Source organism: Euphorbia lathyris, chromosome 9 (genome assembly GCF_963576675.1).
Source record: "Euphorbia lathyris chromosome 9, ddEupLath1.1, whole genome shotgun sequence".
NCBI lineage: Eukaryota > Viridiplantae > Streptophyta > Magnoliopsida > Malpighiales > Euphorbiaceae > Euphorbia > Euphorbia lathyris.
The window spans coordinates 18588458-18594416 of NC_088918.1; the positions used below are offsets into that span (position 1 = coordinate 18588458).

Below are 5959 nucleotides of genomic sequence, written 5' to 3' on the forward strand. Positions count from 1 at the left end.
AGCCGCAATGTCCAAAACCGGAACATATCCATGGTAGGTGGACATATCATAAGTAGCCAATTCATCTCGTGCTCCCAAAACAATAGCGGTGATTAAATTACCGAGAGGGACTTGAGTGGTATGAGCCCTCGAAGCACGGTACAAATTGTCAAAAATCATGCCAATACTATCAACCCTTAAACCCTTGAACAAACAGTCCCAAACAAACAAATCCCGAACTTGAATCTTTGAACTCTCAACACGACCAAAAAGTGAAAAACTCAAATACTTGTGAAAGAAGAACACACAATTGTCCTTAATCAACTTGCTTGAAGTGTTTTTAGAGTCAAAAGAAGTTTGGTCGGAAAGAGTTTGCCAAAAAGAGTTATTGTCAAAATCCCGAGGCTTATCATAAAAATCACTAGTAGGGAAACCAAACATATTACCCATAGCCTCATAATCAACGGTATAGGTAACACCATTATTCCGAAAAGAAATTTCAGTCCTCTTTTTGTTCATCTTTAAAGTAACCAAGAATTCAACCACATACTCTTGAATTTGTGGAAAACGCATAGAAGCAAAAGTTTCCCATCCCAAAGTTTCAATAAAAGCAGTAATTTGTGTAGTGAAGTTCAACTTCCTTAACGAATCAAAGTCAAGAAACTGCATATCCACGAACTTACGATTGGGGTTTGAAAAGTGCTTGAAACGTCCAACTTCTTCCTCAGAATGAATGTCGAAATAAGCCCCGCAACTAATACGAAGGCGATTAGCCTCAGTGACAGCCGGCTTGTGTCCAACACGCTTTGCTTTTGGCATGGTTATGGTGGTTAGGGTTTAGATGAAAAAGATGAAAAGAGAGAAAAGCTTGAGGTTGAAGAAGAAGTAGAAGTGTTGTATGTAGACTTGAATTGAAAGGGGTAAGTGATTGAAAAGCGTAATGATGAAATTGGGAAGAGTAAGAGTAAGGTATTGGGAAGAGGTTAGAGTAGGTGATTGGTTAAAATTGGAGGTGATTGAAGGTTTGTGTAAGTAATAGGTATATATATAGGGTTGAATAGGAAGATTAATAGGTAGAGTAGGAATAGGAAGAGTAATTAGTATAGTTGGAATAGGAAGAGGTGTAGGTAGAGGTTGAATAGGAAGAGTAATAGGTAAAGGTTGAATAGGAAGAGGTGGAAAAATAGGCCAAAAATCCGGACCAGGTGTTGCAGAATCACGCGTGTCACGACCGAGGATGGTCAGCCGCGACCGCGAATCGCGTTGTGCAGCGAATTTTTGTACTGAAATTTAGAGGAATTTTTCTGAAGTTACCGAGGACGCGCATCCGCGGTCGCGGATCGCGTGTGTTCAGCCAATTTTTCTTCGAATTTCGGAAGGATTTTGCTGAAGTTACCGAGGATCGCACAATTCTCGGCCGCGGATCACCTCGTGGCTACCCAAATTCTGCATATTAACTTCATTTCGTGCATTTTCTTGATAAATCCTATCCTGAACTCCTTAAAAAATGTTATCTGTACTTAAAAACATAAATGTAAAACATTAAATGATAAGGAAAACCAAAGGTTTATCCTTATTAATGGAAAAATAAATGAAAAATGCTCTAATTAATGGATGTTAAATGAAGAATAGGGAAGGTTTGGAACTCAAATTAATTGAAGCATTTATGTTCATTTATTAATGTAAGTTAAATGAATCTTTATTTAAGGAATTGAAACTTAGTTATTAATCATTTAATTAGTAATGAATGGATTAAGTTTGCATTTAATAGGTGCATTAGTTTATAATTATGAAATTAAATGTAAGTTGAACCAAATAATAAAAAACAGGAAATAATGCAAAAGAGAAAGTTTTATTAAAATAGAAATATGTACAACATATGTACAAACAAAATAAACAAAAGCTATGCTAAAAATTCGTCCCTTTCAATCGGGATTTTCTTAGCCCTATAGCGTTCTATTTTCAACTGCACGAAGGCTTGACGTTCTGGTGCAGAAAGAAAATTTGGTCCTGATCGAAATACACGTTTCACTAGACCTTCATATTCTAAAAACTCATAGTCTAGCATCGGGAAAGATTCAGCATCACTCCAAGGAACAGAAATACTTCCCTTGGTCCCTAGAATTATTCCACATATAATATTCCCGAATCCAACCTTCTTAGCCTTGGATCTAGATGCGGCAACAAGACCCTCCATCAGAATTTTTGAAGAATCAACCACGTTGCCTTGAAATATATCGCCAAGGACATAAAGATCAGATTCTTGGACGACACTACTGAACGTGCGACCGAACAGGCTGTGACTCAGAAACTTATGCAAATATAGCATAGAGTTCGAATAAAAAGACTTATTATAGGCAAGTTTTGGGTTGAAAGGCCAGATGTCGGTGAGCATTCGCCAAATATCAGTGGACGTCATATCTTTTCCATGATGACGTTTGGTAGTATCCTTCAAGGGAAAACCAAACCAAGCATGTAATTCAGGATATCCAAAAGTGAAAGTTTTGCCATCCCGACGAAAACTGAGACGCACCCGACGCTTGTTAACAAAACGCACCGTACAGAAGAACTCTAATACCCAGTCTCCAATTATAGGAAACTTCATATCAACAAATCTGGTCCATCCTAAGCGTTCCATGTAGCGACTCATATCGTCTTTAATTCCCAACTGATCATTAAGAAAGTCATCCATGTATAGCATTCCGACAAAGAATGTGTATCGAAGCCTCAAGAAGCGCCTTCCCTCATCATAATTGAAGATAGGAAAGTTACATCCATAACGCTCTGATATATCAACACGCTTATTGCGTGAAGTAATAACTTTCTTAGATGAAACGTTTGTGGAAGTCATGTGTTTAGAATGAGTAGGGAAGAAAGGTTCTGAACTTAATTTCTGGGTTGTTGAATGGTAAGAAAATCAGATAATAGTTCTGATTGAGATGAAAAGAAAGTGACAGAAAACTGAACATCTAGAACCTATTTATAAGATCCTAGGACGAAAAGAGGTGTTGTTTTGAAGTGAAAAGCATGAAACAGACCTTTTAAAAATGAAGAAACGCAATGTTTCGTTTCTGAAGAGTTGCGTCTGCTGGAAAAATGAAGAACAAGGGTCAATTACTGCACAAATTCCCCGTGTCGCGACCGAGGATGATGACCCGCGGTCGCGACACGTTGATTTCCTTGCGGAAATCAGTTGTCAAAACTCCTAATTTCCGATCCTCTATCGAGAATCCTCATCCTCGGTAAGTTCAGAAATTTTCCTTTCATTTTAAAACCTATTGAAGTCAGAATTCTCAACTGAGAATTCCAAATCCTCTATAAGTCCAGAATTTTTCCTAGCTACTAGTCATACCCAAATTCTCAACTGAGAATTTTAAATTCTCTATAAGTTCAGAAAATTTCTTATCTCTTAGGAATTCTAAATATATGAATTCTCAACTGAGAATTTCAAATTCTCAACTGAGAATCACAAAAAATTTTCTAATTCACATGAAATTCCTAAAAATTAATTAAAATCATGACTTGAATATATTTTTCTATATCTAAAATTCTAATATAAAATGATATAATTTAAACAAAACAAAAAAATAAAAAAAAATAAAAAATAATAATAATAAAAACTAACTATTAGAAAAATGAAATGATTTATATGTCAGGAAATCTTGTTACGAAATTAGTTCCTATTTCGGAAATATTTTCGTAATAAATTTTACTAAGTTCCCTAATAGCCCAGTATTCTTTGTTGTATCTCAAATGGTTTGGTAACTCTTTAAGTTCTAATTTAGGTGGAACTACTACTGAAGGCGGAACTAGTCCATCTTCTCGAATCAAAGGCTCTGGGTCCTTATCTTCTAATTCTTCACCCATTATAGGTTCTATTATTTCTTCTCTTTGAACAATGTCATTGACACATTCTTCAACTAAATCAAGTTTCATACAGGCGAAATCCTCCATAGGATATTTCATCGCTTGATTCATATCGAACTCGATCTTATCGTCACCTATTCTTAAAACTACTTTTCCTTCCGACACATCAACTAGAGCACGTCCCGTGTTCATGAATGGTCTACCAAAGATTAACGGACAATTAACATCATAAGCAAAATCTAAGATAACAAAATCAGTAGGAAAAATAAATTTGTCAACTTTTACCAAAACGTCTTCAATTATACCATATGGTCTTTTAGTGGATTGATCCGCTAATTGTAAAACCATATTTGTACGTTTGATGTCTTCTTCTAAACCTAATTTCTCAAAAATAGACAATGGCATCAAGTTTATACTAGCTCCTAAATCACAAAGACAACTTGGGAATTCGATATTTCCCAATGTACACGGAATGGTAAAGCATCCGGGATCTTTGAGTTTAGTAGGTAATTTGCTTGATACTATCGAACTACATTCTTCAGAAAGAGAAATGGATGAAATTCCTTCCCAACTAATCTTTTTTGAAATTAAATCTTTCAAGAATTTTCCATAGCTAGGAACTTGCGTAATTGCATCCATGAATGTTAAATTTATATGCAAATTTTTAAGTTTATCTAAAAATGATAAAAGTTGTTTATCATGGTCCTTATTTCGGACCCTGTGTGGAAAAGGTGGTTTTGTTACAAAAGGTTTTGGATTAGAGTCAATTGGCGTATCTTTTTGTTTTAACGTATCTTCTTTGGATTTTGGTAAATCATTTCCAGGTAAAGTTGAATTTCCGGGCATTTCCGGACCTAAATAATTTTTTCCCGAACGAAGAGTGATAGCCTTAACATGCTCTTTCGGATTTTCTTCCGTTTGGCTGGGAAGGCTTCCCTCTTTGCGGGATGGAATTGATTTAGCAAATTGTCCAATTTGAACCTCCAAATTATGGATGCTAGATGATTGGTTTTTGATAAGCTGATCGAATTTACTTTCGATCCGTTTAAAACCATCGTCTTGATTACTTACCTTTCCATTCATAGCATCAATAAATTTATCGATTTTTGAAGATAAAGTGCTAATCGTATCTCTTGTTTGATTTTGATAATTATTTACACGATATTGATTAGCATTTGCATTATTATTATTATTACCATCTTTCCAGTTAAAGTTAGGATGATTTCTCCATCCAGGATTATAAGTATTAGAATAAGGATTAGTAGTTTGGTTTTGTCCTTGGACAAAATTTACCTGTTCTATCTCATTCATACCTTCGTAATCAATGTCTCTCTGGATTGGATCATTAGGATCGCATGGTGCCATAAATTTATCAATTTTGTGCGATAAGGCAGAAAATTGGGCTTGTAACATTGCTACAGGATCAAGATTCATTATACCTTTAACCGATGATGTACCTGAGGATGATGGTTTCGCCATCGGTATATGTCCACGCTCTGCGGGCCACATACTGCTGTTGATTGCCATTTCCTCCAAAAGTTCTCTTGCTTGGGCGGACGTCTTCTTCATAAATAACCCTCCAGACATAGCATCTAATGAACCTCTAGTTGTAGGATTTAATCCATTATAGAATGTCTGCATTAAAAGTGCATCTGGCAATTGGTGGTGTGGGCATAAACGTTGAAGTTCTTTAAAACGTTCCCAAGCTTCATAAAGAGTTTCATTATCATTTTGGGTAAAAGATGTCAACTCTTTGATGACTCTTGCGGTTTTTGCTAAAGGAAAATATTTTGATAAAAACGCTTGGGCTAATTGGTCCCAAGTTTCAAATGTTGCAGCAGGCATAGAAGTTAACCAAATTTTTGCCTTATCCTTCAAAGTGAAAGGAAAGAGGCGAAGTTTGATTGCTTCGGCTGTTACATCAGTAATTTTAAAAGTGTCACAAATTTCTAAGAAATTTGTCAAATGTGCATTAGGGTTTTCGTTAGGTAGTCCATAAAACGTTACGTTGTTTTGCAACATATTAAGCAACGCAGGCTTAATTTCAAATTGATTTGCGTTTATACGGGGTCTAACTACACTATTAGTTACACCGGCCATTCCTGGCCTAGCA

The 5959-nt window shown here is 35.8% G+C and overlaps 1 non-coding gene across 1 annotated transcript; it reads left to right on the plus strand.

The window, feature by feature from the left end:
• Positions 1 to 5503: 5503 nt before the first annotated feature.
• Positions 5504 to 5610, plus strand: LOC136207665 (small nucleolar RNA R71). Its single transcript, XR_010676795.1, has one exon. It is a non-coding gene; the product is annotated as a small nucleolar RNA R71 (small nucleolar RNA).
• Positions 5611 to 5959: the final 349 nt, after the last annotated feature.